Source organism: Aedes albopictus, chromosome 3 (assembly GCF_035046485.1).
Source record: "Aedes albopictus strain Foshan chromosome 3, AalbF5, whole genome shotgun sequence".
NCBI classification, from domain to species: domain Eukaryota; kingdom Metazoa; phylum Arthropoda; class Insecta; order Diptera; family Culicidae; genus Aedes; species Aedes albopictus.
Genome location: NC_085138.1, coordinates 194,023,877 through 194,049,680, shown reverse-complemented (window position 1 = coordinate 194,049,680; position 25,804 = coordinate 194,023,877). Strand labels below are relative to the sequence as shown.

General features: G+C 42.7%; 1 protein-coding gene across 2 annotated transcripts in view; it reads left to right on the top strand.

Annotated features, from left to right (window-relative positions):
- The first annotated feature begins 233 nt into the window (after positions 1-233).
- The window catches only part of LOC109411671 (neuroligin-4, Y-linked), a 112,611-nt gene continuing 87,040 nt past the window's right edge, over positions 234-25,804 (top strand). The window contains exons 1-2 of one of the 2 annotated variants that reach the window (XM_062857100.1): positions 234-665; positions 893-1,089. The gene's annotated coding sequence lies outside the window, so the exon portion shown is untranslated. Of the gene's footprint in view, positions 1,090-25,804 lie in introns of both variants that reach the window. The other variant, XM_062857101.1, reaches the window with a different exon arrangement.

Here is a 25,804-nt window from a genome sequence, read left to right as displayed (position 1 = left end):
CTAGAACAATAACCCTGATATCTTACATCGTATGGAGTTAAGCTATTGCTTAGAGCCAGGGCCAATAATAAAATTTAAATTTACCAACAAATGACATGAATTGCATAAAGACATAATTTAAGACCCGTTTCTGAAAATCTAGCTATTCCTGTAAAATCACAAAACAAGATCGCATCAGTTCGTCACCTTCCGCCGTGCACAAGTCCTAGAATTCGAAGTGAGGAGGTGCTCTCGCAACGTTTGCATCAGTCGTCGGTGAGTCTTGAAGCAGTGTGGACGCGATCATCGGTCGAGTCGAGAAGCGTCGCAGTTTCGGTTGTGCTCAAACTGCTCAATTTTGGTCGTTGAACGATCAGCAAAGACTGAAAATAAACCGATCTAACCTTCAGAGCATTTTGTGCTGTAGAGCTGGCGGTGTGTTACTTAACCAAATCGAGAGTGGATCCGCGCTTTTCTTGATGGTCCCGAGCATCGAGCGTGTATCTGTTGTGTGGTGACAGTGCGTTTGTTGTTCGGAAATGATTCGTTTGAATTAAGTGTTTGCGGATCGACGGTGAAGAAATTAGCAAACAATCCGTTGCGATCAATTGGGTGACATTTGTGTGGAGTGTTTAAGTGAATTTTGGCTACCCCACGCGGCAAAGAGTTCACTCACCTGATTATATGTGAGTTAGCATTAGTTAGTGCGTTGGTGAATCTGAAAAGAAAACAGAAATTTCCTCTCGGTGACTATTAATATCCACGGGGGGAAAACACGCAAAATCTCGTTTGGCTGCAGCGCAACTGACATCGTTGTCGTCGTCGTCGTCGTCGTTCGTCGTTCTACGGCAAAAAGAGTGTTTTCCGTCTTCCCCGTTTGGCTCGGCTAAATATATAAATTTATGTTTGGTAGGAATCGAGCCTGCGAGGAAAATGCGCGCTTCGATGCTTCGAGGAAATGGATTAAAAACCAATTGAAGTGAGGCGATCACGTTTTCAATTTCGATTTCACTGCAATAAGGTGAAGCCACGGATCAGCACCTGCCCTCTGTCGAAAAGGTTCAGGAGATCAGTAACCAGCGAAGAACAAGCCACATCTGCTGTTTGAGAGTGAGTAGTTTACTTCACATTATTATTTTGTCGCTTGATTTAGGTTAAAAATAGGAAACACATTGTGTTTCATGCTTGTTTTCGGGCAGATGCCGTTTCGTTTGTTGAGAATGTATGAAACGCCGGTATTCTAGGAATGAGGATTGGTGGTCATACGACGAGTCATACAGCTTCACGGTAACACATATTTTTAAAAGGGAATTCTTAAATCTTGAATCAACATCGGTGTTGCTGCATTGAAAAGAATTGCACAATTTTTCCCCAGTCACATGAATTTATTAAACATTTGTGATTTGTGGCTATCAAACAACCAAGACAAGATTGTTTATGGTCATAGTTCTTGGGATTAAGACTGTATTTTTCAATGGCTGTTTTTCTGTGATTGATTTTAGCAGGTATAAATTGCAAATGAATTGTTATTGGAGACCGAGAATATAACAAACTGCATCTCAACAATCATCACAAGAGGGTTGTTGCTGTTATGTTCAGCCATTATTTATAACTTAGGGGCGGTAGAAGCCGAAGTTCAAGGCGAAGAATACTTCTGAAACATTTCAAATGAAATTACCGTAAAACGGGGTATCTTTGATAATGCGGGTAACTTTGATAGTGCGATAGGCATTGTATAGTTTATCTTATAACTATGATTCCTTCAACCAGTTAAGAAAAAGGTGAACGTAGATCAATTCTATTCATATGAAAGTTCATCTTAGACGTATTTTCATTAAAACCTAGTTTAAACAAAACTTTTTGGACAAAAAATAAAGATTGTTAATATTTTTGTCATTTGTCAACCCTTTCATACAATCTGCTATACGACTTCGTTACAACTATGAATAGACTCTTATTCTCGTTAGAATCATCATAGTAGATTCCAAATCTGGCCTTGGATCTCTTAACGACGTGTGTTTTTACGAAATAGAAGCAATTTTGTAAATTGTGACGTATATCTCCTTACATTGATAAACGCCTAAAAGTATGCAATGCCCTTGTAATATCATGTAGATAAATCTGGGTTGTTCAAAATTTGTTAATAGAACATACATTGCAAAAAATAAGAGAACTCATCATGAATATCATATAATCATATTATGATGTACCGTTAAACATATATTTTTACAAAGACAATGATTTTTTATAGCTAAATTCACTGTGTTTTTTACTCAGTAGGTACTCCACAAACACATTTTTATATTTAGAATTTAGTAAAAATCGATGTTGTGATATGAAAATTCTATCTGATATATTCCACAAGGCTTCTCTCATCATGCTAATACTCCTATGATTTCAACCTGTGATTATTTTTTAAAATTTGATGTGTGTTTCAGGGCATTATCAAAGTTAAGGTACACCGGGGCAAGTTGAAACGGGTGGGGCAAGATGAAACAGCGGGTTAACATGATGTTTTCTAATGATGACAAACAGTTTGATCGCCATAACACATAGTTTTTGCTTGAAACCATCTTTTAGCGAAGGATAAATTTCCAAATTATATTGAAATCTATTTCAAAACTTCGTGTTTCATCTTGCCCCACCCGTTTCAACTTGCCCCGGTGTACCTTACCACAATATGAAAATCTGATTCACGCTCATATGGAAAACTAAAATTCACCCAAAATATTTCAGATTATCGAATCTTTCAATTGCAATTGATAACTGATACCCCAGTACTTGTTTTAAAAATATAGAACTCGAGGAAATACTGTTACATGGAAAAATATTAAGAAAATTCGCTGAAAAACTATCAAAGTTGCCCCATTTTACTGTACTACAAAATCGACAGTTTTTCTTATTATTTTGAAGCTTCACTTTGGAGTTCCAATTGTAAAGCTACCTTACATGAATTATATACCGCAAACATCTGATAAAGACCTGCAGTCACTGAGTATTCTCCACTTATTCATATGAGGTTTCACTGCCGTACAGTAGCGTAGATTTCACGTTTGAATTGAAAACTCGGATTTTGGAGCGTTTACTTTTGTGACTGTTCATTAGGGCAGTTCAGACTTTAAACATGTCAAAAATTCAAAGCTCCCATATGTTCATTACAATCCTTGGTTCAAAACTAGAGTCCAGTCAAATTTTCAGCCATTTCGGTGGTGATTTAATGGTGGCCCAAAAGCAAAATAGGTTTATATGGGAATTACTATTGAGAATTTTGAAAAAAGGTTCTCCACGCTGTAGAGCACTAACACAAGGTTGAAGTCATAGGGTCAAAGTCGAATTCTTCTTGCACATCTTGCAGGACATCGTGTATAAAGATGCGCATGCGAGTGAGAGTTTGTTTAATAACTTTTTACCCGATTGTCGAAATAAGTTCCTGTCTTCGACAACATTCATAATTGAGATCTGAAGAATTCAATTCGGCTTTGACCCTATGACTTCATTCCTGTGGTAATGCTCTACAGCGCGGAGAACCTTTTTCCAAAATTCTTCATAGTAATCCCTATATAAACCTATTTTGCTATTGGGCCATCAATAAATCACCACCAAAATGGCTGAAAATTTGAAAGGACTCTAGTTTTGCATCAAGGATTGTAATGAACATATGGGAGCTTTAAATTTTTGACATGTTTGAAGTCTGAACTGCCCTACTGTTCATCCATAATTTCTTAAGGTTAAAGGATTCGTCATTGACATAATCGTCATCATTGAAAATTCGATAGCAGTTTTCTCGTTTATTTCCGCAGTGAAAATGTATTCACTGTATTGTGGGTGGAGAATGGAGTAAGGTGATCACATTTTCACCGCGAAAATTTCAGTTTTGAACGAGAGAACTGCTTTCGAGTTTTCAATGATGACGATTATGTCAATGACGAATCCCTCAACCTTAAGCTCGCAAAAACAGCCCTTACTCTGCATATCAGAGTGCCGTTGGGCCAAGAGAGCAACGTCACCAGCCAGTTCTAAGCCATTCAGTTGCTCCATAGTAATAGCCCAGCGAACATGAAGTCGTATATGCTGTAGAATAGAATGCTAGAGTGGAGGCCATATGCGTACATGCTTCCATTTAACCGCGTGTAAAGAGTACACATATCAAATCTACTTTAGCAGCCTATTCAACATCATATGCGATCGTGTGTTGACTGGGAGGCTGCTACAGAGCGATTCCAAGCAACAGCATCAAAATTAAGGAAATTTTTTAATTCATGATTTTCTATTGAACTGAAACTTTGCACAGTTTTTAAGTTCCATCTAAATCGTCATTTTCCGATATCAAATTTTTATTTTGAATCACGACTAACTTTTCAAAAGGGTGCATGTGAAAATGGTTCAAAAATATTCAAAAATCTGCACAGCCAAAATGGTTCGTTCGATTGCAATAAATTTTTCAGCAAAGTTAGATAACTAAATGGTGATTCCTAAGAAAATATACACTGTGAAAAAACATCTTTTTTAACATTAAAAAATATCATTTTTGTCACAAAAACTCAAATATCTCAAAACCCTATCTTTTTACCAACGTAATTTTTTTAGGGAAGACGGTCCATTGTATTAGCAATCTACCATAAAAATTTGGTGATGGTAAACTAATAAACAAAAAAGTTATAACATTTCAAACATTTCACAATTTTCACATTTGGTAAATATTTTTTTCTGTGTAAATTATTTCGATCAGAAATCGCAGTTACATGCAGATTTTATTGTTCAGCAAAGTTAGATAACTAAATGGTGATTCCTAAGAAAATGTACACTGTGAAAAAAAAATCTTTTTTTAACATTAAAAAATATCATTTTTGTCACAAAAACTCAAATATCTCAAAACCCTATCTTTTTACCAATGTAATTTTTTAGGGAAAACGGTCCATTGTATTAGCAATCTACCATAAAAATTTGATGATGATAAACTAATAAACACAAAAGTTATGACAATTCAAACATTCCACATTTTTCACATTTAGTAATAATTTTTTTTAGTGTAAATTATTTCGGCCGGAAAGCGCAGTTTGATGCTGATTTTATTGTTAATGGCCTTGCGTGAGTAAAACAATCTGTTTTTATTATGTATTATGTATATTATATGTACAGTACTGTTCCGATTTTATCACGCCCTCCGCGCATTAGTCGTTTATTGATTAATTTGCTGTTACATTTGAGGACAAGTGTTTTCCCTCTTCTTCAAGATGAATGTTGAAAGCGTGTTTTGCAACGTTAAAAATATTGAAATGGGTATAAATGTTGAAGTATATTTCAAAGCATTTTGGAAAAGAGGCGTGATTAAATTGTTTAAACAGATGTCGCTGATGGTACGGTGGCATGACTCTCTGCACTTAGCACTTCTGGCAATTTCTCAGTTGTCGTTTTCGAACTTCCTGCGCCCTGCTTTACCGATGATATACAGATGGCTCGTTTGTCAAAGTCTAGACGGCAGGACGTGCAAATGCGTAAATTTGTATTCAATTTGGGCATAACCAGTCTCTTTCAGTTTATCTATGAGATTTAAAAAGAGACACGGACAACGTCTTCAGCTTTCGGCTGTACAGACTGTTTTAAACTTAACATTAGACAACGGACAACGGAGCATGCACCAGTGGAAACGGGGAAGAAACTATTCTCACGAAAAGTTTCAACGCCCGAAGCGGGAATCGAACCCTCACCCCATAGCATGGTGCGATTATAAGCTTGGTGACCCTAACCGCACGGCTACGAGGCTCCACAATTCGTAACTCTTTTGAACATTTTTTTTCACAAGCGGTCTACAAGAGAGCGTTGAGTTGAAGACCTTTGAGAAAGCGACTGTTCATGTTGTTCGTTACATTATAATAAACAAAATCACTTATTAGTTTTAACTGACTAGTTTGGTGTTGTTTGCTTGGACGAAGAAAAAATTTACTATAAAATTTTTAATATCCATAGCGGTAGTATTTTTTTGCTTTTTCGTGAGCATTTTCATGGTATGTATTATACAGACAAACAAACGTAACACTGACGAAATTTTCATTGACCACGCCTTTAACGATCATTTTGAATCTTGGTTGTGGCTTTCATAACCAGAAGAGTGCCCATCGTTTTTCTTTGCGTTTGACGTTTCACACTAGCGCCTTCTGATGACGATATTGCACAACGCAGTGTTTCGTGAAACATTTCCACCAGGTGGTGGTAGTGTGAACTGGGCGATGGATTTTCACGAAAATTGTTCTAGGCGTTTTGTCTGTTTGTCTGTGGTATGTACCTCTCATGCATTTGTTGTTGTTGAAGTTACTCGCATTTTTCCGATCATAAAGTCTGTTCTCTAAGAGGTATTTTTTTGCAGATCAACTAGACGTATACGCGTATATATAAAACTTTTATTATGCAGCTTTCGTCTTCAAAATAAGTTTAATTCCATTTTTCTTATGATCAACAGCTTTTCAACACTATCAAGGGATTTTTTCACCAGTCACGTACAATAAAAAGTATGACAATCTCAATATTTTTGATCACAACACTGGATCGCGTGTAAGGTTCAAATAGATACTATAGTAATTATAAATAATCAAACAAAAATATCATGAAAACAACTTGTTTAATTCATGCGGTAGCCTTTACAATAAAATCAGCATCAAAATATAGTTCTCGAAATAATTTACACAGAAAAAAAAATTTTTTTTTGTTACTAAATGTAAAAATTGTGAAATGTTTGAAATGTCATAACTTTTTTGTTTATCAGTTTACCATCACCAAAATTTTATGGTAGATAGCTGATATAATGGGCCATTTTCCCTAAAAAATTGACGTTGGTAAAAAGATAGGGTTCTGAGATATTTGAGTTTTTGTGACAAAGATCATATTTTTTTATAGTAAAAAAAGAAATTTTTTACAGTGTATATTTTCTAAGGAATCATCATTTAGTTATCTAACTTTGCTGAAAAATTCATAACAATCGAACAATCCGTTTTTGCTGTACAGCTTTTAGAATATTTTTGAACTATTTTCGCATACACCCTTTTGAAAAGTTAGTCGTGAGTGAATATGAAGGTTTGATATCGAAAAATGGCGATTTAGATGAAATTGAAAAACTGTGCAAAGTTTCAGATATTTTTGAAATGGTCGCTCAGGATCGACTGACATGACTCCGTGGAATTCCTCTACAGTAACCTAAGATTTGGTTCACGATCAATCGCACCTACCTAGACCTCGTCGATTACGATGAGGAACAGTGGTGGTGATAATATGCATCCTATCCTCACTCCAGCAACGACCCGGATGGGATTGGATAAGACACCACCGTTGTACAGCACTCTGCACGAAAATGCCCTGGACTGTGCTTCAATGAGGCCGATGATTTTTTCGGGGACACCCTTGCGCCTGAGGTCAATAACTGTCCAGGCTTGTCTTTCACGGACATCGTAGCATTCATCTTACTTAGGCGATGTAAAACATCGTAGAGAAGAACGAATGTCGCCGGTGATTACGGCTTTCTCGCCGTCGTCGACTTAGGAGTCCGCCCACGCTCTTTTTTCCCCGTTTACATTAGCGTTTCACTTCCCTCTCTAGAGCCGAAAACTATTGACGGGCTCCTCTACCTTCCTCCAGGTATTATCTATGCAGTGGATCACTTTCTCCGGGTGGGTAGCTCACCAATTTTTTCTCGTCGAAGGCGTTCTTGATGGCGCTCCATTGATCTGCACATTGATTCATCATTCATCGGATTGGATTAGCAAAAAAAAACATGTTTTCTATTTGAATACATTACGGACATAAATTCTATCGTACATGTGAAAGCTTGCCTCCTGCTTGGGTACACCTGCTCGATTGAGATTCTCCAAATCCGGAATCAACCAATTCGAATATGATGATCGACTGGTCGAACTTGTAGTATTTAGGAGCTTGGTTTATCTGGTCTTGATTTATCTGTTGCAAATAAATTGGTACAGATATGTTTTGATACTATAGGACTGTTAGCGTCGAAACCCAGATTTTGCGATCAGCGTCATCCAGTTGACTCGTCGATAATTCACTAGGTGCCAGAGTATTCGCTTTTTATGCTACCATATCTACTTGCTCATTTAGTCAATTCACCAGGACACACGTAGTGTATTCCAGAGGAGTAGCAGGTTGTTCGTGGTGATAATCATCTCTTCTCTTGAACGATATAGATCCCATTGGTAATACGCTGTCGACTGGTTCATTTCTGGCAGTCATACGTTGGTTACGCTGGCTGACTGGATTCGTACTCGATTCGTTCGAGGGCAACCATTCTTTGTAACTTATCGTGCAGAATCAACGCTCTTCGGCAAGTTACTTTGTTGAGCAGCGAGATTCAGTCTGAAGTTTGGAACTCATCCTGAATAGGTGGTTACACTGATGCACGAATGTTGTCCAATTTATTCAGCGCTGATGTGATGTGATGCGGATGAACATACAGAACGGCGCTTCTATTTTTTCGGAGTTTTTGATGCATTGCGAGTGAAACTCGACGGTGCTACCGGGGACTTACGCTTCTGTTCTGTCCAACAGTTGGATTCGGCCTATGCGCTTCCGATCTATACTCGTTATTGTATTCTTCCTCGTACCGCTTCAGTAGTTCCCGATTCCGAAGATGATATTGACTGATAGAGCTGATAGTGTCGGACTTCGGGTTCGATCAATAGCAGCAGACTTGTTTGTTTGTTTGAAGGTGGATTTCTCGGGCTATGAATAGAATGAAATTATTCAGGACGTTTCAAGATAAGATAAACAAAAGAATATACTTACAATGTTGCTGAACGGTTCTCTGGTTTCACATACCGAAAGAAAATCGTGCGCAGTCTTGTACCACGAAAGCCGAAATTATTTTCGTCCTGAAAAGATGAATTTAGAAGTTAAGTGTCTACGAAAAAATGTTGGGTAACCAGAACCTTTCTTTTAAGAGTATCACAAAACGTTTCGTTAAGTAGTCAACGGTCGTTGAACCAGCTATGTATTCCGGTGGTCCGCATTAGGCCAACAAAATACATAAAACACCATTCCGAACCGATGAGCTTTTTGCCTTTCTCGTACACCAAGGTGTACCGAAAGGCTATATGTTCACTCCAAAAACGAAAATTTGATAGAGCCTCCGGAGGGGTCAAGTCTTATATACCAATCGACTCAGCTCGACGAATTGAGGTGAAGTCTGTGTGTGTGTATGTGTGTGTGTATGTGTGTGTACAAAAAAACTCACATCACTTTTTGGCAGTAAACCTCAACCGACTTTATTGACCGACGGTTCATTCGACGCGGAATCTGGTCCCATTGTTTCCTATTGCAAATGGTTCAGATTGGTCCAGCCGTTCCGGAGTTATGGCCATTTAGGTGTTCCGGACCGGTACCCCAGGAGGGGGCCAGATATGAAAACGCTACAAACCCATCCATGCGGCACATCAAACTACGGCATTTTCGATAACTTGATGAATGGTAAGCATAAAAATAGTCTCAGACCATATCTGAACCGGTAGTGTCCCGGAACCGGTTCCGGGTGTCCCGCCGGAAGTGACCAAACATAAAAGTGAACTAAACCCATGCATGCGACATATCAAACCGCGGCTTTTTCGATAACGTGGTGAACAGTAAGCAGGAAAACATTCTCAGACCATATCGGAACCGGTAGTGTCCCGGAACCGGTTGCAAATGTCCCGCCGGAAGTGGCCAAGTATCAAAGTTACATACATACATTTATTTGTTCAACATCATAAGACATAAGATAAGACATAATCAACAATAGTACGCCACAATACTCGGTTTGTGGCTGCCGCTCTCCATCCTCGGTCGCGCCCAATGCTCGCCAAGTCACGCTCCACCTGATCCGCCCATCGTGCTCTCTGCGCTCCACGCCTTCTTGTGCCAACCGGATCCGTTGCAAACACCAGCTTTGCAGGGTTGTTGTCCGGCATTCTTGCAACATGCCCTGCCCAACGTATCCTTCCGGCTTTGGCCACCTTCTGGATGCTGGGTTCGCCGTAAAGTGCAGCGAGCTCGTGGTTCATCCTTCTCCGCCACACACCGTTCTCCTGCACATCGCCGAAGATCGTTCTTAGCACGCGTCGCTCGAAAACTCCGAGTGCTTGTAGGTCCTCCTCGAGCATGGTCCATGTCTCGTGCCCGTAGAGGATTACCGGTCTTATTAGCGTTTTGTACATGGTGCATTTGGTGCGTGGGTGAATCTTTTTCGACCGCAGTTTCTTCTGGAGCCCGTAGTAGGCCCGACTTCCGCTGATGATGCGCCTCCGAATTTCTCGGCTCACGTTGTTGTCAGCCGTCAGTAAGGATCCGAGGTAGACGAATTCCTCCACCACCTCGAAAGTATCCCCGTCTATCGTAACAATACTACCCAGACGGATCCGGTCGTTTTCGGTTCCGCCTACCAGCATGTGCTTTGTTTTTGAGGCATTCACCACCAGTCCGACCTTTGCTGCTTCGCGTTTCAGGCGGGTGTACAGTTCTGCCACCGTTCCAAATGTTCTAGCGATAATGTCCATGTCGTCCGCAAAGCGCACAAATTGACCGGATTTTGTGAAAATCGTTCCCCGGCTGTTGAGCCCGGCTCGTCGCATCACACCTTCCAGCGCGATGTTGAAGAGTAGACATGAGGGTCCGTCACCTTGTCGCAGTCCCCGGCGAGATACGAATGAACTGGATAGTTCACCCGAAACCCTTACGCAGTTTTGCACACCGTCCATCGTTTCTTTAATCAGTCTAGTCAGCTTCCCAGGAAAGCCGTTTTCGTCCATGATTCTCCATAGCTCTGCGCGGTCGATACTATCGTATGCCGCTTTGAAGTCGATGAACAGGTGGTGCGTTGGGACCTGGTATTCACGGCATTTCTGGAGGATTTGCCGTACGGTAAAGATCTGGTCCGTTGTCGACCGGCCGTCGATGAAGCCGGCTTGATAACTTCCCACGAACTCATTTGTTTTAGGTGACAGACGACGGAAGATGATCTGGGATAGCACTTTGTAGGCAGCATTCAAAATAGTGATCGCCCTGAAGTTCTCACATTCCAAATGGTCGCCTTTCTTGTGAATAGGGCAGATTACCCCTTCCTTCCACTCCTCCGGTAGCTGTTCGGTTTCCCAGATCCTGACTATCAGCCGATGCAGACAGGTGGCCAACTTTTCTGGGCCCATCTTGATGAGTTCAGCTGCGATACCATCCTTACCAGCTGCTTTGTTGGTTTTGAGCTGGTGAATGGCATCCTTAACTTAACTCAGCGTGGGAGTTGATTCATTTCCGTCCTCCGCTGCACTGGCGTTGTCGTTCCTTCCGTTGCCGTGGGCTCCCGTGCCTACGTTCTCCACGCCGTTCAGGTGCTGATCGAAGTGCTGCTTCCACCTTTCGATCACCTCACGTCCGTCCGTCAAGAGGCCTCCGTCTTTATCCCTGCATATTTCGGCTCGCGGCACGAAGCCGTTGCGGGATGCGTTGAGCTTCTGATAGAACTTCCGTGTTTCTTGGGAACGGCACAGCAGTTCCATTTCTTCACACTCCGCTTCTTCCAGGCGGCGCTTTTTCTCCCGAAAGAGGCGGGTCTGCTGTTTCCGCTTCTGTTTGTAACGTTCCACGTTCTGTCGAGTCCCTTGCTGCAGCATTACCGCCCTCGCTGCGTTCTTCTCCTCCAAAACCGTTCTGCACTCTTCGTCGAACCATTCGTTACGTCGATTCCGTTCCACGTACCCGATGGTGTTCTCGGCTGCGTCGTTGATGGCTGCTTTCACTGTACTCCAGCAGTCCTCTAGAGGGGCCTCATCGAGCTCGCCCACGTCTGGCAACGCGGCTTCGAGATTCTGCGCGTATGCTGAGGCGACATCCGATTGCTTCAGTCGCTCTAGGTTGTACCGTGGCGGTCGCCGGTACCGTACATTGTTGATGACGGAGAGTTTTGGGCGCAGTTTGACCATCACCAGATAGTGTTCGGAGTCGATGTTGGCGCCACGATAGGTCCTGACGTCGATAATGTCGGAGAAGTGCCGTCCGTCAATCAGAACGTGGTCGATTTGAGATTCCGTCTGCTGTGGTGATCTCCAGGTGTAACGATAAGGGAGGCTGTGTTGGAAAAAGGTGCTACGTATGGCCATATTTTTGGAGGCGGCGAAATCAATGAGTCGTAGGCCGTTTTCGTTCGTCTGCTGGTGGGCGCTGAAATTACCAATCGTCGGTCTGAATTCCTCCTCCTGGCCTACCTGAGCGTTCAAATCTCCTATGATGATCTTGGGCAGCGATCGTACTCGCGTTCGAGCTGCGCGTAAAATGCGTCCTTGTCATCATCAGTACTTCCGGAGTGTGGGCTGTGCACGTTTATTATGCTGAAGTTGAAGAATCGGCCCTTGATCCTCAACCTGCACATTCTTTCGTCGATCGGCCACCAACCGATCACGCGCCTCTGCATATCACCCATCACGATGAAAGCTGTTCCCAGCTCGCGTGTGTTGCCGCAGCTCTGGTAGATGGTATGATTACCTCTAAACGTTCGCACCATGGATCCTGTCCAACACACCTCCTGCAGCGCTACGATGCTGAACCCGCGGTCCTTCAGTAGATCGGCGAGTATGCGGGTGCTCCCAATGAAGTTGAGAGATCGGCAGTTCCACGTACCGAGTTTCCAATCGCAAGTCCTTTTTGTTCGCTGGGGTCGTTGCCGTTGGTCTCGGTTCGTATTATTCTGTTGCTGATTTTCCGTTACAATGGTTTTTTTACGGCTGGCTCGTAGGGCCTGACACCAACCCCCTACTTTCCGGAGGACCATAGTGCACAGTTGAGCTTGGAGTCCTTCCCTGGCACTCGGACGTAGATCAGCCGCCCCTAACATGGGGATCAGACGCTGTTGTGAGCCGCTCCTCCTGGGGAACAGACGCTCAGGTTTGCCGAAGCAAACCCCCCCTTTCCCTGTCAGCCTACGACCAAAGTTCCCACCGGGGTTGGTTACCCGATCTTCCCTAAGGTTGCTCATAGTTTCCGGCCGGTACCGCGTGGAGGTAGGGATAGGAGTTGCTGGGCAGAGGCTAGTGGATCACAATGGGATCTGAATTGCGCAGCATATCCAGCCTTTACCGTGCCAAGTATTAAAGTTAACCAAACCCATGCATGCAACATATCAAATAGTGGCTTTTTTGATATCCTGATGAACAGTAAGCAGGATAATATTCTCAGCCCATATCTGAACCGGTTGTGTCCCGGAACCAGTTCCAGGTGTCCCGTCGGAAGTGGCCAAATATAAAATTGAAATAAAACCATGCATGTGACATATCAAACCACAGCTTTTTCGATAACCTGATGAACAGTAAGCAGGAAACCATTCTCAGACCATATCGGAACCGGTTCCAGATGTTCTGCCGGAGGTGGCAAGGTATACAAGTTAATTAAACCCATGCAAGGGACATATCAAATCGTGGCTTTTTTGATATCCTGATGAACAGTAAGCAGGAAAATATTTTCAGAACATATCTGAATCGGTTGTGATCCAGAACCGATTCCGGGTGTCCCACCGGAAATGCCAAATATAAAAGGGAACCAAACCCATGCAAGCGACACATCAAATCGCGGATTTTAAGGCATCTTGATTTGACAAAAAAAAAAGTTTCCGGCCATATTGGGGACCACCGGTAGTGTTCCGCAACCGATTACGGTTGCCCCATCGGAAGTGGTCAAATGTAAAGGAGAACCAAACCCATAAATTTGACACATTTAATGACTTTTTAGGTAAGCTGATGAACGGTTAACAAAAAAAATCATAGATCATACTTTGGAAAACCAATAGTGTGCTGAAACCGGTTCCAGGTGCCCCGACGGAAGTGGTCAAATGTAAAAAAAAACCAAACGCATACACGCAGCACACTAAATAACGGCTTCTTCGATAACGCGAAGAACGGTCAGCAAGAAAATAGTCTCAGGTCAGTAGTGTTCCGGAACCAGATTCGAGTGCCTCGCCGGAACTGGCGAAATGCACGAATGAACCAAACCCATACATGCATTACATCAGTTTGCGACTTTTTAGGAGAACTGATTAATAATTTGCATGAAACTAGTCTAAGACCACATCAGGGACAATCGGTAAGTGGTAAAATGTGAACCGAAAGTTGTAAATGTGAAATTGAATCAAATCCATGCGTGTCGTACCATAAAACCACGCTAATTCGACAATGATTGCTGTCAAATTACCTGTGTAAACTTTCAATTCGATAAACTAACTCTATTTTAGTTTTAGATTGTAGGGTTTGGGTACTAGTAGTGGACCCCCTAAGCCATCGACATTTACTTCTGCGGGATTTTAGCTATGTTACGTCAGTGGATTGTTCCAAAGTGAAATTTTATGACAAGCTTCATGTTCCCTCTTTATGTTAAGATCGTCAAACATACAACAATAATAAAGTATTCCAGTGAAATACGCATTTGAAAATATGCATCGATGTTGCCTATAATGGACCCCATCGGGGTCCACTATAGGATTGTTTACACATATCTCGGCGCCTATAGTGGACCCCCCATTTGATTTCCATGTTATCTGTCATGCTGCCGACGGAGCCTATAGTGGACCCTCCTGAATGTGCCCTATAGTGGACCCTTTTGAGTGTTTACATTCATTAAATAGTTAAAATAATCGATTTTTGTGACCATTTGGCAATTTGTTTGTCAGGAACTGCTGTGGAACAATGTAATTGATGTTCCCCCGGTGGAAGTTGCCTCGAATCAGATGATTTGGGCATTCATATTTGAGTTTTTCTGTAGGGGGTCCACTATAGGCGCAGGGTCCACTACTAGCACACAACCCCTATGATTTGTTTTTGAACACAAATCTTACAGATTCTGTGGTGGTACGAATTGATAGCTTGTACATTTTACGATTGTTAGCTTCCGAGGTTCACTGCGGTTGATCACCAAACGGATCAGGTGTCGGAATGCACCAAATTAGAACTTTCGGAAGTAGCAGCTGCACGAGGAGCCGCTGCGGGTGTAAGTAACTTCACAATATCGTATCATTCGTATTTACAGTGTATTACACTGTGACATTTGATCATTTTTTAATTGAACAAATTTCGAATGCGCGGGGTACAAGTAAAAAAGTGTCTTATTAAAGAGTGATGAATACGCGGGGTTTGACAGTACATCAAATAGCAGCTTTTTTGATAACTTCTTCTTCTAAATAATTCTTTTTATAGCTCGACGTTCGCATTGGAACTTGGCCTGCCTCTCTTCTACTTAGTGTTCTTTAGAGCACTTCCACAGTTAATAATTGAAGGGGTTTCTTTGCCCGCCATTGCATGAATTTGTATATTGTGAGGCAAGTTCAATGATACACTATGCTCAGGAAGTCGAGAAAATGTTCCCGACCGGAACGGGAATCAAACCCGCCGTTTCCGGATTGGCGATTCATAGCCTTAACCACTAGGTCAACTGGAGACCCTTTTTTGATAACACGTATTCGATTCGTAAGAACATAGCCTCAGACCATATTTTAGACAACCGGTAGTGTCCCGACACTAGTTCTGGATGTCGCACTGGAAGTGGTCAAATGTAAAAGTGATTTGTACCCATGCATAAGATAAATCAAATCGTGGTTTTTTTAGGTAACCTGATGTACGTTAGCAGTGATATTGCCTCAGACTATATTTGGAAGACCCGGCGGTGCTCCGGAACCTGTTCCGGAAAGTAACCAAATGTACCATGCGACACATCACATCACGGCTTTTTTAATAACCTGAAGAACGGTTAACTAGAAAATAGGCTCATACCACATTAGTGACTACTGGTTGGGGTGCACAACCAGCGTTTGATGCTTCGCCGGAACTACGAAAGTAAATAAAATCAAAGCAAGCGATAAATATGTGTAAGAGAACAAAATCTTGACATATTAAACCCACATACAAACAGACGTCTCACTATACTCACGACGTTCTTGTTTTTAACGGTCAATAAAATATGACCTAGAATGTGCAGAATAAACTTTATCGAAGACCGCAAAGCGATCTGTGAATGTGTAAAAAGTTATATCTTAGCTTGTTAGTATCGTCTTGATATTGCAGCTCCCAATGTTAGTGAAGGTACTCAAGCAGTCAACTGACAAATCTGATATTATTCAGCTCTGCTTTTATGCTGAACACAATGTCGGAGTATGTGCCATCAATAAGTTTTAAGTCAATTCAATGATGACTTTGATAAAATGCTTGCTTTTCTTAAAAAATATCAGGATTCAGGAACACTTTGACTTACGTCGACGGACAGATCGTGAGAACATATACGACGAGAAAGGCACTATCACCTCTAGGTGGATTAATTTGGGTTTTTAATTCTTCAATCACAGCTCTTTTGTCCACTAGGGCACTGCGTGAGCGATTCCAATTGGAAGCTGTACTTACACTTTGTACAGCGCCTACATGTATTCTATTCTACTTTTTACTATATCGAACTGGTTGCCGTTGCGCGGCTTTCACTTTCTACCCTATCATGATGGTATGATGAGCACTAGGATGTTAATATGTGTGGCTGTTGATTGTTCCTTTTTCCAGTCCGATTGGGGGTTGCCGTTTGCCGATGTCCGAGTATCCGGGTCCGTTTGAGCCATGGGCTCAGAAGAGGGCCAGTGTCAGCTGTTCTCAGGGGGAAAGCGCAACTAACGAAAGTGCCGGGGCTGGGATCGAACCTACCGATGAGTTGACCAGCATTAGAATCACACACATAGGCAGGGTTCCTCGTCTCGGTGGGAGACGTTACTGCTGTACACATGAACGTAGATACTGTAGATAGCATTTTCCACCACTTTGTTCACTCGTGCACAGTCCGTTTTGAATCGCGACGACGAATGCTCATCGGTCGATGTTGTTTTGGTTCGTCACAGTTGGTATAGAGACACTCAGTCAGAAAGTGAGTGTCAGAAAGTGAGTCGTTTGCGTTCAGTACAGTAGAGGCTGCCTTTGGGGTTACACTTAGTACACATAACTCCACAATCAGAGCGAAGGAAAAAGTTGCACCATTTTTCTTGTACGCGACACTGGTATAAAACTGTCATTGCTTTTGGTAAACAAAAAAAAAACTACTGATCCAAGCAGTAGGGTAAAAAATATAATTTGGACATGTATATAATTTGGACATGCACGGCGATATATGTCTTGTTCCGGAGAGCTAATAAAAGTAGATACTTCTCAATATCGATTATTGGATCAAATAGACCCTATTCTGATGACTTACGTTGGAAATACGCTTAACAAATAAGAATTTACTTCAAAATTATCGAAAATGTAAATTATTTCACTGAAACCCCTCAAATGCACAGGTATGCAAGACGACATACACTTCACAGTCACATACAATATTCACCTCAAAGTCGTTGAATTGATAATTGTAAGAAATTTAAAAACCTTATTGCAATGAAAACTGTTCAATAATGAAGCATTAGGCAGCCAATCTCTTAACATTCATCTAGAACGCTTAAAATAGGAGGTGTCCAAAATACATTGCATGGTTTCCACTGTTAACCGTTATGTGTCCGACAAAATTTTTGCTTTTTTCTACACCGTGCTTTTTGAATGGGCGCTGGGTACCCGGGTACCCTGTCGGCCACATAAGGGTTAATATATTTTGGTCATCTGACGAACTACACTCAGAAAAAAATCTAAACTAAATAGTATAAATCCCACTCTAATTCCATTTCGCCTGGTTGACCCCAAGCTTAGTTTATATGCAGGCTATACTGGCCTAGTATAACTTTGATAAAAACAAATTTTAGTATAAGTTGTAAAAATTTATGCTAGTTTAACCTGGATTTATCGAGAATTTGCTTAGATTGCTGCTTTTTGTTTTCAATAGAAAAAAATGAAAAAAAAAAATTTAAGAATAAATTAAATTGGCAAAATTTTATTTGAATAGATTTAGGAATAAATATTCAATATTTTCGGCAATCTTGGTAATCATTCGCCGGTTTCTCGCGCCCGGTGATGTCCAGTGTTCTGACCGTCCCCGTTGCGCTGCTTATCCATTAACACCAACAGCCGGCAGTGGTCCTATGATTCGCGGAATTTGTTTCCGCCGCGTCCGAGTTTTACTTGGCGTCGAAAAGGAACGTTTCCGGTTTGGACGGGGCTCAATTGCTTCTCGCTGCCCTACGTGGGGGTTCACCAGCACTGCCGCCACCGTTGCGGAATCCACCATCACGGAGAGAATCATCCATCGCAGTTTCCTTCGTGTCCACTGATGCCGTTACCTGTACCCGGAGCTGCACACGCAAACTGATGCTAGAACTAGTTCCACTTTTTGAAGTTTCCGGCGGGCGATGATGGGGAAGCAGCCTCGGAAGCAGCAACACATTCCCATCGTTGTGCATTCAGTGAAGGAATCTGTCTGGTTTTGCCCTGCTGAACGATGTGTCCTAGAAAACATTGAATTTCAACCTGTTGTCATCCGGTAACAATATTATTGATTTCAACACTTACCTCTGCACCCGCGGACCATCCTTAGAAAAAGTTTTTCAACGGAAAATGCTGGAAAGCAGCTGGAGTCTTGGCTGAAGTGGAGTTTCCCAACATGGCTGATCTCGGGCTAATTAAAACGCTTGAAAAAATAGTCTCATCTAAATCTGGCTTAGTTTAAATTATTAATTGCCGTCAGTATACTTTTTAAACTGATATGTGTTTAAAGGCCGCGAATGACAAAAATGATTAAATTTTAAACAGATCAGGATTACTATTATTTCAGAGTGTACATGGGGATGCTGTGCGATTGCATACTTGGAGGCGTATTCTGAGGGTCTGGCGATATTTCCTCGATTTTAACAAAAAACTGTAATAGTTATCAAAATAGATGCCTGTTAAGCGGAGAAATTTGATTATTTATGAGAAAATATTTGTTAATTTATGCTACTGCCATGATATTGCAGTATTCATGGCTATACATTGATATAATTGCCCTGTCCAAATTATATATACCTGAGGGTGTCCAAAACATATATTCGGTGTCCAAAATGCAATTCTTACAGGCGATCGGAAATTGTGATTTTTTCAGCTTAAAATGCTTTCGTTAAGGTTTTTGTCACCAGGAATGCAAAGTACAATCATATTATAAGCGTATTGGTAACTTTGCAAAATAACCAATTGCTTTCTAAGGAAGCTAAGGGAAGATTTTTTCAACGATGTCCTCAGCTTGTCCAAAATACATGAATTACCCTAGTATAGTTTTATCGAAGATCACAGATATAAAGCATAGGGAACCAGTAGTCTTGGTCAGTCAATGCTTTGACCAGCATGCTGTCATTCTGCTTGGACAAATTTGTTATATATTTCGGCGCCCCTTCAGGAAGAACGAAATCGCGAAGCAATAGAAGAGCTGTAACACACTAAGGACACCCGGAAGTTCTTTGAGAAGCTTAACGGCTCGCGCAGAGGCTTTATGCCACAAGCCGACATTTGCCGAGACAATCACGGGAATCATCTCACGAGCGAGCATGAGGTGGTCGACAGGTGGTGGCAGCATAACGATTAGCGACGTTGCAAGCACCGAAGGTGACGTGGTAACAGATTTAGGAGTACGTGCGCAGGACGAAAGATTTCCAGCCGCTAACCTCCAAGAGATTGAGGAGGAGGTTAGCCGGTTGAAAACCAACAAAGCCGCAGGAGCAGATCAACTGCCAAGCAAATTACTGAAATACGGTGGAGAAGCACTGGTGAGAGCACTACACTGGTTCATTACCAAGATTTGGGAGATGAAGTATTACCAGAGGAATGGATGGCATTGTAGATGTAGATGTAGATGTGTTCCATCTACAAAAAGGGCGACATGTTGGATTGCGGGAACTATCGCGTGATCACACTTCTGAGCGCTGCCTACAAGATACTCTCTTAAATTTTATGCCGCCGTCTATCGCCAATTGCTCCAACGGATCAGATGTTCGCCATTCGCCAGGTGTTGCAGAAATGCCGCGAAAACAACGTGCCCACAAATCACTTGTTCATCGATTTCAAATCGACGTATGATACAATCGATCGAGAACAATTAAGATTATGTACGAATACGGATTCCCGGATAAACTGATACGATTGATCAAGGAGACGATGGATCGAGTGATGTGCGTGTTCGAGTATCAGCGGCACTCTCGAGTCCATTCGAATCTCGCAGAGGGTTACGGCAAGGTATTGTTTTTTGGTGCTTCCTGTTCAACATTGCTTTAGAACACGGGTTCCCAACCGGTGGTCCGCGGCCCCCTGGGGGCCGTGAGGCCAGTCCAAGAGGGCCGCGATGTTACCAAAAACTTGTTAAATTTTTATTCTATTTTGTGCAAATTATACCAATTGTTAATTTTGTATACCTCCATCCCCAAAAGCGACAATTTTAGGAACAAATTTTCAGTATAAAACGCCTTTAGATGAAAAAATTTTCGGCTGCGCCGCTATTTTCCAGCTATAACTAAAATTGAGTGTATATGACATTATTGTTTACGAAATGTGAATGTCGAATAAAAAAAAACGTATCATTGATCGTCGAAAACCCCTCCCACAGTAAATTTCTTGCTACGTCACTGTACCCAAAAAAAACTCCTTCATTTTCTTCCAAAATATTTCATTGGGCCCCAGATGTTTCGACAATTCTAAAAGGGGGCCACCTCAAAAAGGTTGGGAACCCCTGCTTTAGAAGGTGTAATAAGGAGAGCGGGGATAAACACGAGTGGAGCGATTTTCACGAAGTCCGTTCAGCTGCTTAGTTTCGCTGATGATATTGATATTATAGCTCGTAAATTTGACACGATGGCGAAAACGTACATCCGACTAAAGAATGAAGCCAGTCGAATCGGATTAGTCATTAATGTGTCGAAGACAAAGTACAAGATGGAAAATGACTCCAGGAAAAAATCATCGCGCCCGCCACCCCGAATTTCTATCGACGGTGATGAAATCGAGGCGGTTGAAGAATTCGTGTACTTGTGCTCACTGGTTACCGCCGACAACCGCCACCAGCACCGTAATTCAGAGGCACATTGTGGCAGGAAATCGAGCTTACTTTAGACTCTGCAGAACTCTACGATCGAACAAAATTCGCCGTCATACGAAGTTAATTATCTACAAATCGCTTATATGATCGGTAGTCCTCTACGGGCACGAAACATGTACCCTACGTGCAGAGGACCAATGCGCCCTTGAAGTTTTCGAACGGAATGTGTTGCGTACCATCTACGGCGGAGTGCAGATGGAAGACGGGACTTGGAGATGGCGAATGAACCACGAGCTGCATCAGCTGCTGAGAACCAACCATCGTCCATACCGCAAAATTCGGGAGGCAACAGTGGACGGGTCAAGTCATCAGGATGTCGAATAGCAACCCGACTAAAATGATTCTCGAGAGTCATCCGACCATTACAAGAAGACGTGGTGCGTAGCGGGTTGGTGGGTCGATCAAGTCGAGGACGATCTGCGGACTCTTCGCAGAGTGCGGAATAGAAGACACGCAACCATAGACCGAGTGGAATGGAGACGGCTGCTATGTACAACAGAGGCTACTCAGGCCATAGTTTGATCGGTAAGGTTAGTAAGTCGCCGTCCCTGGAAATGGCTCAGTACAATACAATTTTGTTTGACGACATTACTCCAAACTAATCCAATATTGTTATGCTGAGTGGCACCCTAGATGTCAATCTTAATCTTTACCCAACACTTCTATATCGGGATAGCTGGCTCAGGGCCACTGAAGTCATGTGATGCTCCAGTGCGAGCTAACTCATCAGCCAATTGATTTCCTACGCTGACATAATGGTCAAGTTCCAATACAAGGTGTACAGCGTTTGCTGAATTTAGCTCCTCGATTTGAGTTCGACAAGCGATAACTAACTTTTACCTAGAGCTGGTCGAAGCAAGTGCTTGAACAGCAGCCTGGCTATCTGAACAGAAGTACATTCGTCCCCTTAATGCTAGAACTAGGTAACTCGTTTTGGGAAGTACGGGTAAAAATGGCTGGTAAAACTAACCCTGCTATAAAACAAACACTTTGTGGGTCTTAAAAGAAAAATCATTATGTGTTTTTGTAGTTTCAATCGACAAACTTTGGTTTATTGTGGTTAATGTTCAGATATAAACAAATTGCTCGCGATTTCGCAAAACCAGATACCTAGTTCTAGCATTAAGGGGACGATATGTTACTTTACGTGCTGTTGAAGTGCTATTTTTTTTTCTTTTTTTTTCTGTATTAACGAGATTTTTAGCCCTAGGCTGGTTCATCTCGGGACCCACGCTTTACTTCCCTTCCGAAAGAAGAACTCACATTTTGCGAGTTTGTCGGGAGTGGGATTCGATCCCAGGTCCTCGGCGTGATAGTCAAGTGTTCTAACCATCACACCAGGTCCGCTCCACAAGTGCTAATTGCGCTCCACACATAAAAGCAGGGATTTGAGCCTGAAAAACGGTACAGTATCTACCAAGTGAGTATGACTGATGTAGCCTTAGCTCAGGAGAGAAGACACCAGCACCTGCACGACCTTCGAGAAGGGAGATATCAGTGTAACATACGATACCGTCTGAAATGCTTCTCTCCAGATAACCAGATGTCCACTCATCCTGAGAAGGGAATTTCGTGGAAAATGACCTACATGGAAAATTACAAACAATTGCAGGATCACTTGGAGCAAGGCCATCGTTGTCCCAATTCACCAAAAGTGGAAACAACGAGGTGTGTGTTGATGTTCGGTTCACAGGAGTTTCCTCTAGTAGACCGAGTACCCGTAGACGGTAGGTGCACAAAAGTCCTTCTTGTTTAAGATGAATGTGTAGTGGGGCAACGTCAAAGAGAACTTCGAGCGCTGCAGTGGAAGTTGAAGAGAATGCTTCAGATATCGTCATTAAACACATCCTTTGGAAATGGCCTTATTTTGATTGGAACGTAGAACGTAGATAGGAAGGTACAAAGACGGACCGGGCGTTGAACACAACGCCTTCTGTCTTTACGTAATACACATATTCCCAGTCCATAAAAAAGGTCAAGTACCTAGTATATTTTTACCAGGAAAGCATCCTACTCAGAGTATTATTATTATTAGCTTTATTAAGGAGATTTTCAGCCCGCGGCTGGTTCATCTCCAAAAAATAAAAGAAAATGATCTGAAGATACCTTAAGGGTATCAGCAGATTACAGAGTTTTAGCAGAATAGTTGCCATAAATCTACTTATTTCTAATTAAACCTATCTTCTCATGTGGGCCAGAAGGGCTACAAAAATTTACTGTCAATGTGTTTTAACTGTCCGATCTAAAAACTTGCTTGATTTTTGTGTGAGGCGGATTAGTTGTAAAAAAAAAAAGGCTCCAAGGGTTTCGCGAGGGGAAGAGTGCTTGAAAGAGGTATTTCCTGACCACCTCTAGGTGGCAATCCGCCACCCTTTGTAGGCCAGGATGCCCCGACGTGAAAGAGAATAAAAGAGGAAGTAATCTGCGAAGTTACAAGCGGGGCTTACGACACCGGGATAGGAGATCCCGGGCTGCCCAGAGCCGAGAAGCAAATTAGATGCTGTTGTATATCTGTGCGTCCTTGAGAAAATTTATCAGTTGCCTCTCAAATGATGGGTCATTTTGAAGTGCTCTGATTACGTTGGTGATGTCATGTATTCTTCTCAGATCCTCAAGAGCTGGACAGTGGCTTATAATATGCTCGGTTGTGCAGCGTTCCCCGCACGATTCACAATGTTTGCGGAAACCATCTGTACCACCGCTCATATCGTGCGACATTCTGCTGTGTCCAGTCCTTAGTCTGGATAGCACGATCTGCTCTCGCCGGGCCGGTAAGTCATCCCACGGGGCGGTCGTATTTTTGATTTTACGACAGAAAAGCATTCGTTCACGCTGCCATTCCCGGGACCAGGCATCCCAGACCGTGTTTTTAGTCCACGTTTTAATGTCATCTGACGGAATTTTCCTATATAGTAATGGTTCGTTTCGACCGGTCCCCGCTAGTGCGTCCGCTTTCTCATTTCCAGCAATTCCGGAGTGGCCTGGAACCCACATAAACGATACATCGACCTCACTTTGCTCTAATTCGGACTGAATGCGCTGGATGTACGGATGTTTGTTTGTTGGCGACTCGAGCGCTGTCAAGGCACTACCCGAATCAGTGACTATTAGAATTGGTTTATCGCTTGGGAGTACAATAGCTTGTAGGATTGCCGCAGCCTCGGCGGAAAATACTGAACAGGCACTTGGTAAACTGTAGCATCGTTCTATTTGGTCACCCAGTATTCCTAGGCCGACCTTATCTCCTAGTTTGGAGCCGTCAGTGAATCTGACTTCATAATCGTTGTAGTGCTTCTCGATCCTTTCGTAAAAGTGAGCTTTGACTCTTTCGGGTGTAGCTTTCCTACGGAAGCTAGCTTTGATGGTTCCATCTATCTTCGGAGATTTAGCCATCCAGCTTCGCGGTCCAATCCGGTGGAGCCCGGCCACCGGTGGAAGCTGAACTGCGGCCACTGATTCAAGAGCCAAGTTTGCTTGCTCGGCCAGGAAGCAAATCGGCCCCTGTTCCTTGGTACGTTCGAGGTACCCTATTGTACGGTTACAGAGCACGAGGATAGCTTTATGCCGAAAGGGAAGAACTCCCAGCTCAGCACATGCTGATAGGGCTGGAGTGGACGGAAGCAATCCAGACAGGTGACGAATAGATTTGTTGTAGATTGGTGCCAGGTGTTTCACAAGTTCGTTGAGACTTCGACAGGTTGCTTCTATGCCGTACAGAAGCCGGCTGCACACCACTGCGTCCGTGACGTGCTTCCGGGTGGCTCTACTGCTTCGCGTTCTTTTAGTGGAAATGCATTTTATCATGTTGACCCGATTCCTACAGGAAACCTTTACATTTTTGAAATGGGTCTGGAAGGAGAGATTCCGATCGAATGTTACACCAAGGATTTTCACATTATTTCTGGTCGGTATTGGAGCTTTATTTATGAAAATCTTCCCTGGAGGCCGATGATTGGATGTGCAAATATGGATACGGGCACATTTTTCGGCGGCAATGTCGAAACCCTCCGTTTTGGCCCATTTTGCTACGGCTGATACCGCTGCTTGGAGTTTTCTCCTAAGGCTTTTTGGGTGCTTTCCTCTCACTAAGAGCAAAATATCATCAGCGTATACTAATATAAAGACACCTTTAGGGAGGACCAGGACAACACCGCTCATGGCCACTAGAAATAGTGTAACAGCCAGGACAGATCCCTGCGGTACTCCCGTTTCTTCCTTTGCAATTTTTGAGCGATGATTGCCGATGAGAACTTGGAAAGTTCGTCCATTCAAAAAGTTTTTTACGAAGGCCAGAAGGTTTCCAGAGAAGCCCCAGTTGGCGAGCTTCTTGAGTACTGCTGGTGTCCAGGCTCGGTTGTATGCTTTTGCAAGGTCAAGTGATACCATTTCAATATGCTCGTCATTTTTAGTTGCGTCCTCTAGGATTTGTCCGATGGCGGCAAAATAAGTGCCTGTCCCGTAACCCGATCGGAAAGCATGCTGCCGGTGGTCCAAAAGTTGATTATTCTCCAGATAACTAATCAGCCTTCGATTAACCATCCGTTCCGTAATTTTGGAAAGGCAACTTGTTAGGGCGATTGGTCGGTAGCTGCTGACGTCCGAGGCAGGACCCAAATTTTTCGGAATCGCCACTACCAGGCTGTGTCTCCAAGTCTCCGGAAGGGTTTCATTAAGCCACTCGCGGTTGATACCTTCTAATAGCGCCAACTTACCGTTCGGAGGAAGATGCTTGAGCATTGGATACCCAATTTCATCCGATCCCGCCGATTTACCTTTCGCTTTTTTGAGGGCAAAATCAAGCTCAGCG